We start from the raw sequence: 10255 nt of genomic DNA on the forward strand, positions 1-10255 counted from the left end.
AGCAAAGAAAGATTTTTCCCATTAGTGATGAGAAGATTTATATCAGAAAAAGCTCAGCACATTGCAACAAACACATAGGGACTGAACTAGGTACTAGGTCTGAATTCATGTCTCTTTCTCTCCTGGCAGGCTCTCTGGTCTTTCCTAATGTAAGAATTAGTAATAACTAATTATTGTTCATGCTTCATAAGGTCAAAATTAAAAAATTAAACAACATATTAAAGAATTTATTCACCACCAGGATAGTATAGCACCAACTACATCAGGATTAAGTACTGTTATCTTTCTCTTAGGAAGAGACTTTTTTCCTTTGATGTTTTATTTTAATTTTATAAATAAATTCTTTAATTGAATCACTGTGGGGTACACAATTACAAAATTGTTAATGGTTGTATTTCAATCACACAATGTACAACACCCATCCCTTCACCAGTGCACATTTCCCCTCACCAATGTCCCCAGTTTCCCTTTCACCTGCCTGTGAAAAGACAAATTACCCCTTCTAAAGTGTGTCACCCAGCTAGTGTCACACCAGTTATGGAGCAGTTCACAGAGATTTTTGTTTATGCAACCTCACCGGATTCTCAAAGCAGCTCTACAGATCCAGGCATCTTCATTGCATTTATTATTATTAATGATATCAGAGTAGCCATGTCTCTCCCTGACTAGTGATCACTAGTAGGAGCCAGAACCAAGATCAGCATATCCAGAGTTTCCCATGAAAAATCAATACCAAGGATTTAGGCAAAGTCTCCAAGACTTCAATGGTCTGGGATCATTCTAATAGCAAACATTGGCTGCTCAGTGTTAACTCTTGTGATGCTTATAGCAACTCTATGAAACAAATCCTCCTATCGCCTATCTGTTTTTCTGATGAGAAAATTGAGGGAAGAGAAAATAAAACTAAATGAAAATCATACAACTGGTTCATTGCAGATGCAGTATTTGAACCCAGTATTTGAGTCTGAGTTTAGATCTTCACCCCAAGAAATGAAAAGGTGTATGTGTATCCTGTTGCCAGGCAGTTTCTGGGGACTGGTTTGCTTCTCACAGGATGATGTTAGAGTTGGCCATAGAAAGCTAAGGAGTCCCTCCCCAGCAGCAGTAGGGCAGGTTGATACAGAAACTAGTCCCACATATCAAGAACCTTCATGACCTAAGGTGCTACAGTGCCCAGAACAGTGAAAGACAAAACTGTGCCAAAAATAAATAAACTAGCAAGTATGGCTCCTTTCTTAGACTCCAATGAATCTAGAGTTTCTCCAAGGGCCCAGAACAGCGCCCACAGAATTTTATGTTCTGGCTTCATGTTATAAAGTATACCCAGGTGATGAAGGACGTTCTCCTAAGAGAGAATAAGAGTCCCTTAAAATATAAAAACAAACAGCAGAAATGGTTAATAAGGAGCAGACCAGTAGTTAGGGAGTAGTGCTGAACAGTTGGAGACTACTTTTACCCAAAGAAAAGGAATGGGTTGTGCATTTTTCTTTGAAACTGCTCAGTATGGTCTGGGAGATGCCTTCTCCCAAATGTCAGAGGGACAGGGGTCTGGAGAGTTGCTGGATGTAGCGACTTGGCCCTGGAAGCAGAAGGTAAGTTGGCATGGCTCCGGGAGGCCTGGGCTGCTGAGGTAACACGGATGACTGCTCCCGGCAGCAGCGTGGGTTCTGACACCAAGCCCGGGGAGGCCTGGCTGCTCAGAGATTGGGGATTGGTGCCGAGAACGCCTGAGTTGGACAATTGGACTTTTCACAGTTGGGCCCTGTGGGGCTGCTGCTAGTTCCGGCTTTTGCTTGATGCCATTTTTTTTTTCTTTTCAGAAGCTTCTCCATTCAGTCTCCATATCTTTTCTTCTGTTTCCATCCTCATCTGACACAAAGGATGAGCAATATTTTCAAAGACCTACCTCCCCAATATCAGACAATCAAACTCTTCCTTTATTAATGCATCACAACAATTAGCCAGGATGGATCATTCCTTCTCTAGCTGGCTCCTGATTTTGGACTGAACCCTGTGCCATCCCCACATTTGTGGCATGTCTAAGGTTTAGTGCCTCCCTCAATAAATTTCCAGATAGTAAAACTGGGAAGCCAAAAGCAGAAATCAGTATCAGCAAGAAAATAATAAGGGAGGGCCTGTGAGCCTCTGTAAAGGAGGGTTGGAAAGGAGGGCAGATGGAGGTGAATGCACAGGTCCCTAGGCAAAGAATGCTTTGTGCTGTCCTGCAATCATCATTCTTATGGTTCTGTCTTCAGGGAAGTGGCAGGAACTCAAACTAGAGCAGATTGGAGTATACATCTCTGGCTCTCTAAGTGACTTCTAACAGAAGCTTTTCTAGCTGCTCTCCTGATCTACTCAGACCTCATCTCAGAGACAAGAAGGAGCCAAAAGCTAACACACAAGATCTTCTGTCGCCAGGAGGGAACAGGAACAACTAACTACTCAGGAGAAAGCATTATTTTAAAAAGAGTAATCTCAGGGCAATAAACGTAGTATATGGCTTAGGGCATGTATTTTATATGTGTCATACCTTCAGTTCAGTCCCTGGAGCAGCATACATTCCCACACAAGGAATACTGCCATGATATCTCTGGTAGGCCCATCATCACAGAACTTGAGCTGCACCATATTCTTGGTCTTATCCCTGAAATACTAATAAGATTAGTTAAGAAGAGCTAGGAGCAGCCCTTGGCTTCCTCCTGCAAACTGGGAGGCTCCTCATCTCTCTAAAAAAATCTAATTATGATAATATTTTTATGATTGTCTGCTACATATTTGTAGGGGTTTATATAAACTCTTTACACTTGAAACAAGCCTACAAGGCATGCTCTATATGCTGCACAAACAGGTATAGCAATTTATGACCCAAAGGGGTTCAATAATCCAGTTCTTCTGTAGTCACTACTAGTCAGAGGCTTAGCAAGTATTTGGCTTAGCCATTATTCTCCCAGAACAAAAAGAGGTTCTGGCCAGCTATTTTCTCTAACAGGACCATCAGATTTGAAAAAATAAATTAATGAAGAATTTCCATGGAAGAAACAGTCAGTTGAACTGAGCTTTTTGGTGAAAGGATAATTTTTAGCTTTGTTTTGTTCATTATTTAATGAGCTCTGCCTGCATTCCTACATGGGTGAAATAACTTAAAACTGTCTGAGTGGAAGTCACTGGCATTAGTTTCCTAGATTTATTTTGTTAGTTCCAGAGCACACCTGAAAAAAGGGCATGAAAATCATTATGAGGATAGATTAAGGGCCTGATAGTGATAGATTCCTCAGTGGTCAGAGCTATGGGGAGAGCTTAACAGTCAGAAGTGGGAGGGATTTGGGTAACTTTCTGGGTAATGTTTCTACCTAACATAAAGTGAAGAGGGTGATGATAGAAACTTGCAGCAGTAGCACCATTCACTGAGAGCTGGCCCTAGAGGGAATGACTTAGCATGATATATTTCACACAGGTTAAAGTTTTTGTTCTTATGAGAAATTTCAAGCTCATATAATCTACCTCTCTTGTTTCATAGGTGAAGAAACAAGAAGGCAGCATGACTTGTCCAAAGTCCTGGAGTAACTAGTGTGACGTTGCTGATTCTTGATTGCTGAATTCTCATCTTCTTCTCAAGTGCTCTATTTCTCTTTTTGTTTTGTTTTGTCTTGGCTTGGGGCCACACCATGACATGCAGGGCTTACTCCTGGCACTGTGCTAAGGAATCATTCCTGGTAGTACTAAGTCCACCATATATAAAACCAGGGGTTGAACCTGGAGTTACTACCCAGAAGGCAAACACCCTATCCACTGTATTATCTCTTAGGTCCCTCAACTTTTGTTATCTATCCTGCCATACTTTAGATTATAGGTCAGAAAACTTTTTCAAAAAGGTAGTAAATATTTTAGAGTCAGTGGGTTCTGCAGTTGTAGCCGCAAGACAACTATTTGCAGTATACACAGAAAAAATGTGCATGGCATGTTTCAGGAAAACTATTTTAGAAAATTAAAGCACACAGGTGATGGGCTAGATTTTGCCTCTAAGCAATTTGTTGACCCCTGTTTAATATTACTCTTCTCTAAAGACACTCTTCTCATTAGACAATAGTCACCAGTTAGGACAGTGACTGGTAGTTTGAGAACATAATTTAACCTTCAAACTTCAGATCAATTGATCTGAGGGTCTGTCTTTATTCCAATACTGTGCTGTTTAAATGACTATTGCTTTTGCAGTACAATTTAAAGTTGGGGAAAGGGATGGCTCCCATCTTCTTTTCCTCAGGGTTTCTTTAGCATGGGGGTTTGTTGTTCAAATGAATTTAGTAGTGTTTGATCCCTTTCTTTGAAGAATGTTATGGATTCTTTAGAGAAATTGCATTAAATATATACAATGCTTTGGGGAGTTTTGCCATTTTAATGATGTTAATCCTCCCAATCTATGAACAGGGTATGTTTTGCCATTTCTTGTGTCCTCTTTTATGTCTTGAAGCAGTGTTTTTTAGTTTTTTTATATAGGTCCTTTACCTCTTTAGTTGAGTCCAAGGTATTTGAGTTTCTGTGGTACTAATGTGAATAGAATTTTTTTTATTTGGGTCACACCCGGGGTGCTCAGGGGTTACTCTCAGCTCTGCACTCAGAAATCAATTCTGGCAGGCTTGTGGGACTACATGGGATGACAGCATTCAAACCTGGGTCTGTCCGAGGTCAGCTGCATGCAAGGCAAACACCCTACAACAGTACTATTTCTCCACTCCAGACCCCTGGGATTGTTTTCTTTTAATGTCCATTTCTTCTCTTTTATTATTTGTGTGTAAGAAGGCCATTGATTTTTGCATGTTAATAATGTACCCTCCTACTTTGCTATATGAATCTATTGTTTCTAGAATCTTTTTGCTAGAGTCTATAGGGTTTTCTAAATATAGTAGCATGTCATCTAAAAATAGTTAGAGCTTGACTTCTTTCTTTCCTACTGGATGCTCCTGATATATTTATCTTGCCTAATTGCTATTGCAAGTACTTCCAGTATTATATTTAATAGGAGTGGGATGAGGGGACAGCCTTGCTTGTGCCAGATCTTAGGGAAAAAGGCTTTCGATTTTCCCCGTTGAGCATAATATTTGCCATTGGCTTGTAATAGATGACCTTGACTATATTGAGAAAAGTTCTTTCTATTCTCATCTTGCTGAGAGTTTTTTTTTTATCATGAATGGGTAATGGACCTTATCAAATGCTTTTTCTAAATCTATTGATATGATCATATGGTTTTTATTTTTCCTTTTGTTGATATGGTATATTATGTTGATTTATGTATTTATGTTAAACCATCTTTGCATTCCCGGAACGAAATCTACTTGGCCATGGTGTATGACCTTCTTGATGAGGCATTGAATTCTATTTGCCAGGATTTTGTTGAGGATCTGTGCATCTGTGTTCTTAAGGGATATTGGTGTGTGGTTTTCTTTTTCTTCCTCCCTACCTTCCTTCCTTCCTACCTTCCTACCTTCCTTCCTTCCTTCCTTCCTTCCTTCCTTCCTTCCTTCCTTCCTTCCTTCCTTCCTTCCTTCCTTCCTTCCTTCCTTCCTTCCTTCCTTCCTTCCTTCCTTCCTTCCTTTCTTCTTTCTTCTTTCTTTCTTTCTTTCTTTCTTTCTTTCTTTCTTTCTTTCTTTCTTTCTTTCTTTCTTTCTTTCTTTCTTTCTTTCTTCTTTCTTTCTTTCTTTCTTTCTTTCTTCTTTCTTCTTCTTTCTTTCTTCTTTCTTTCTTTCTTTCTTTCTTTCTTTCTTTATTTCTTTCTTTATTTCTTTCTTTCTTTCTTTCTTTCTTTCTTTCTTTCTTTCTTTCTTTCTTTCTTTCTTTCTTTCTTTCTTTCTTTCTTTCTTTCTTTCTTTCTTTCTTTCTTTCTTTCTTTCTTTCTTTCTTTCTTTCTTTCTTTCTTTCGTTCTTTCTTTCTTTTTTATTTAAACATCTTGATTACATACATGATTGTGTTTGGGTTTCAGTCATAAAAGGAACACCACCCATCACCAGTGCAACATTCCCATCACCCAAGTCCCAAATCTCCCTACTCCCCACCCAACCCCCGCCTGTACTCTAAACAGGCTCTACATTTCCCTCATACATTCTCAATATTAGGACAGTTCAAAATGTAGTTATTTCTCTAACTAAACTCATCACTCTTTGTGGTGAGCTTCCTGAGGTGAGCTGGAACTTCCAGGTCTTTTCTCTTTTGTGTCTGAAATTTATTATTGCAAGAATGTCTTTCATTTTTCTTAAAACCCATAGATGAGTGAGACCATTCTGCGTTTTTCTCTCTCTCTCTGACTTATTTCACTCAGCATAATAGATTCTGTGTACATCCATGTATAGGAAAATTTCATGACTTCATCTCTCCTGACAGCTGCATAATATTCCATTGTGTATATGTACCACAGTTTCTTTAGCCATTCGTCTGTTGAAGGGCATCTTGGTTGTTTCCAGAGTCTTGCTATGGTAAATAGTGCTGCAATGAATATAGGTGTAAGGAAGGGATTTTTGTATTGTATTTTTGTGTTCTTAGGGTATATTCCTAGGAGTGGTATAGCTGGGTCGTATGGGAGCTCGATTTCCAGTTTTTGGAGGAATCTCCATATTGCTTTCCATAAAGGTTGAACTAGATGGCATTCCCACCAGCAGTGGATAAGGGTTCCTTTCTCTCCACATCCCCGCCAGCACTGTTTGTTCTCATTCTTTGTGATGTGTGCCATTCTCTGTGGTGTGAGGCGGTATCTCATTGTTGTTTTGATTTGCATCTCCCTGATGATTAGTGATGTGGAGCATTTCTTCATGTGTCTTTTGGCCATGCGTATTTCTTCTTTGTCAAAGTGTCTGTTCATTTCTTCTCCCCATTTTTTGATGGGATTAGATGTTTTTTTCTTGTAAATTTCTGTCAGTGCCTTGTATATTTTGGAGATTAGCCCCTTGTCTGATGGGTATTGGGTGAATAGATTCTCCCACTCAGTGGGTGGCTCTTGTATCCTGGGCACTATTTCCTTTGAGGTGCAGAAGCTTCTCAACTTAATATATTCCCATCTGTTAATCTCTGTTTTCACTTGCTTGGAGAGTGCAGTTTCCTCCTTGAAGATGCCTGTAGTCTCAATGTCCTGGAGAGTTTTGCCTATGTGTTGTTCCATATATCTTATGATTTGGGGTCTGATATCGAGGTCTTTAATCCATTTGTACATGATGTTAGCTGGGGGTCTAAGTTCAATTTTTTGCAAGTGGCTAGCCAGTTGTGCCAACACCACTTGTTGAAGAAGCTTTCCTTGCTCCATTTAGGATTTCCTGCTCCTTTATCAAAAATTAGGTGGTTGTATGTCTGGGGAACATTTTCTGAGTATTCAAGCCTATTCCACTGATCTGAGGGTCTGTCCTTATTCCAATACCATGCTGTTTTGATAACTATTGCTTTGTAGTAAAGTTTAAAGTTGGGGAAAGTAATTCCTCCCATATTCTTTTTCCCAATGAATGCTTTAGCTATTCTAGGGTGTTTATTGTTCCAAACAAATTTCAAAAGTGCCTGATCCACTTCTTTGAAGAATGTCATAGGTATTTTTAGAGGGATAGCGTTGAATCTGTATAACGCCTTAGGAGTATTGCCATTTTGATGATGTTAATCCTGCCAATCCATGAGCAGGGTATGTGTTTCCATTTCCGCGTGTCCTCTCTTATTTCTTGGAGCAGAGTTTTATAGTTTTCCTTGTATAGGTCCTTCACATTTTTAGTCAAGTTGATTCCAAGATATTTCAGTTTGTGTGGCACTATTGTGAATGGGGTTGTTTTCTTAATGTCCATTTCTTCCTTATTACTATTAGTGTATAGAAAGGCCATTGATTTTGTGTGTTAATTTTGTAGCCTGCCACCTTGCTATGAGTCTATTGTTTCTAGAAGCTTTTTGGTAGAGTCTTTAGGGTTTTCTAAGTAGAGCATCATGTCATCTGCAAACAGTGAGAGCTTGACTTCTTCCTTTCCTATCTGGATTCCCTTGATATCTTTTTCTTGCCTAATCGCTATAGCAAGTACTTCCAGTGCTATGTTGAATAGGAGTGGTGAGAGAGGACAGCGTTGTCTTGTGCCAGAATTTAGAGGAAAGGCTTTTAGTTTTTCTCCATTGAGGATAATATTTGCCACTGGCTTGTGGTAGATGGCCTTAACTATATTGAGAAAGGTTCCTTCCATTCCCATCTTGCTGAGAGTTTTGATCAAGAATGGGTGTTGGACCTTGTCAAATACTTTCTCTGCATCTATTGATATAATCATGTGGTTTTTATTTTTCTTGTTGTTGATGTTGTGTATTATGTTGATAGACTTACGGATGTTAAACCATCCTTGCATTCCTGGGATGAAACCTACTTGATCGTAGTGGATGATCTTCTTAATGAGGTATTGAATCCTATTTGCCAGGATTTTGTTGAGGATCTTTGCATCTGCATTCATCAGCGATATTGGTCTGTAATTTTCTTTTTTGGTAGCATCTCTGTCTGGTTTAGGTATTAGGGTGATGTTGGCTTCATAAAAGCTGTTTGGGAGTGTTTCTGTTTGTTCAATTTCATGAAAGAGTCTTGCCAGCATTGGTAGTAGTTCCTCTTGGAAAGTTTGAAAGAATTCATTAGTGAATCCATCTGGGCCTGGGCTTTTGTTTTTGGGCAGACATTTGATTACCGTTTTAATTTCATCAATGGTGATGGGGGTGTTTAGATATGCTACATCCTCTTCCTTCAACCGTGGAAGATTATAAGAGTTCAAGAATTTATCCATTTCTTCCAGGTTCTCATTTTTAGTGTCATAGAGTTTTTCAAAGTAGTTTCTGATTACCCTTTGAATCTCTGTTATATCAGTAGGGATCTCTCCTTTTTCATTCCTAATACGAGTTATCAAGTTTCTCTCTCTCGCTTTCTTTGTTAGGTTTGCCAGTGGTCTATCAATCTTGTTTATTTTTTCGAAGAACCAACTTCTGCTTTCATTGATCTTTCGGATTGTTTTTTGGGTTTCCACTTCGTTGATTTCTGCTCTCAGCTTTGTTATTTCCTTCTGTCTTCCTATTCTTGGGTCCTTTTGTTGAGCACTTTCTACTTCTATTAGCTGTGTCATTAAGCTACTCAGGTAAGCTTCTTCTTCCTTCCTGATGTGTGCTTGCAAAGCTATAAATTTTCCTCTCAGTACTGCTTTTGCTGTGTCCCATAAGTTCTGATAATTTGTGTCTTTATTGTCATTTGTTTCCAGGAACCTTTTGATTTCCTTCTTGATTTCATCTCGGACCCACTGGTTATTGAGTATGAGGCTGTTTAACTTCCTGGTGTTAAAGTGTTTCTTTTGAGTCCCTTTGGAATTCACAAATAATTTCAGAGCCTTGTGGTCAGCAAAGGTAGTCTGCAAAATTTCTATCCTCTTGATCTTATGGAGGTATGTTTTATGTGCCAGCATGTAGTCTATCCTGGAGAATGTCCCATGTACATTGGAGAAGAATGTGTATCCAGGTTTCTGGGGATGGAGTGTCCTATATATATCCACTAGGCCTCTTTCTTCCATCTCTCTCCTCAGGTCTAGTATATTCTTGTTGGGTTTCAGTCTGGTTGACCTATCCAGTGTTGACAAAGCAGTGTTGATGTCCCCCACAATTATTGTGTTGTTATTGATATTGTTTTTCAGATTTGTCAACAGTTGTTTTAAATATTTTGCTGGCCCCTCATTTGGAGCATATATGTTTAGGAGAGTTATTTCTTCCTGCTCTACATACCCCTTGATTAATATAAAATATTCATCTTTGTCCCTTACAACCTTCCTGAATATAAAGTTTGCATTATCTGATATTATTATGGCCACTCCAGCTTTTTTATGGGTGTTGTTTGCTTGGATAACTTTTCTCCAGCCTTTTATTTTGAGTCTATGTTTGTTCTGACTATTCAGGTGCGTTTCTTGTAGGCAGCAGAAGGTTGGATTGAGTTTTTTGATCCATTTAGCCACCCTGTGTCTCTTAACTGGTGCATTTAGTCCATTGACGTTGAGAGAAAGAATTGTCCTGGGATTTAATGCCATCTTTATATCGAAATTTGTTGTGTCTTTTGGTTAGTCTTGTTTTAAATTAGGTCTTTCAGTTTTTCTCTTAAGACTGGTTTTAAGTCTATAAAGTTTCTGAGCTGTTTTTTGTCTGTGAAACCATGTATTCTTCCGTCAAACCGGAATGTGAGTTTTGCCGGGTACAGTATTCTAGGTGAAGCATTCATTTCATTCAGTCTTGTCACAA

This window comes from Suncus etruscus, chromosome 7, assembly GCF_024139225.1.
Source record: "Suncus etruscus isolate mSunEtr1 chromosome 7, mSunEtr1.pri.cur, whole genome shotgun sequence".
In the NCBI taxonomy this organism is placed as follows: domain Eukaryota; kingdom Metazoa; phylum Chordata; class Mammalia; order Eulipotyphla; family Soricidae; genus Suncus; species Suncus etruscus.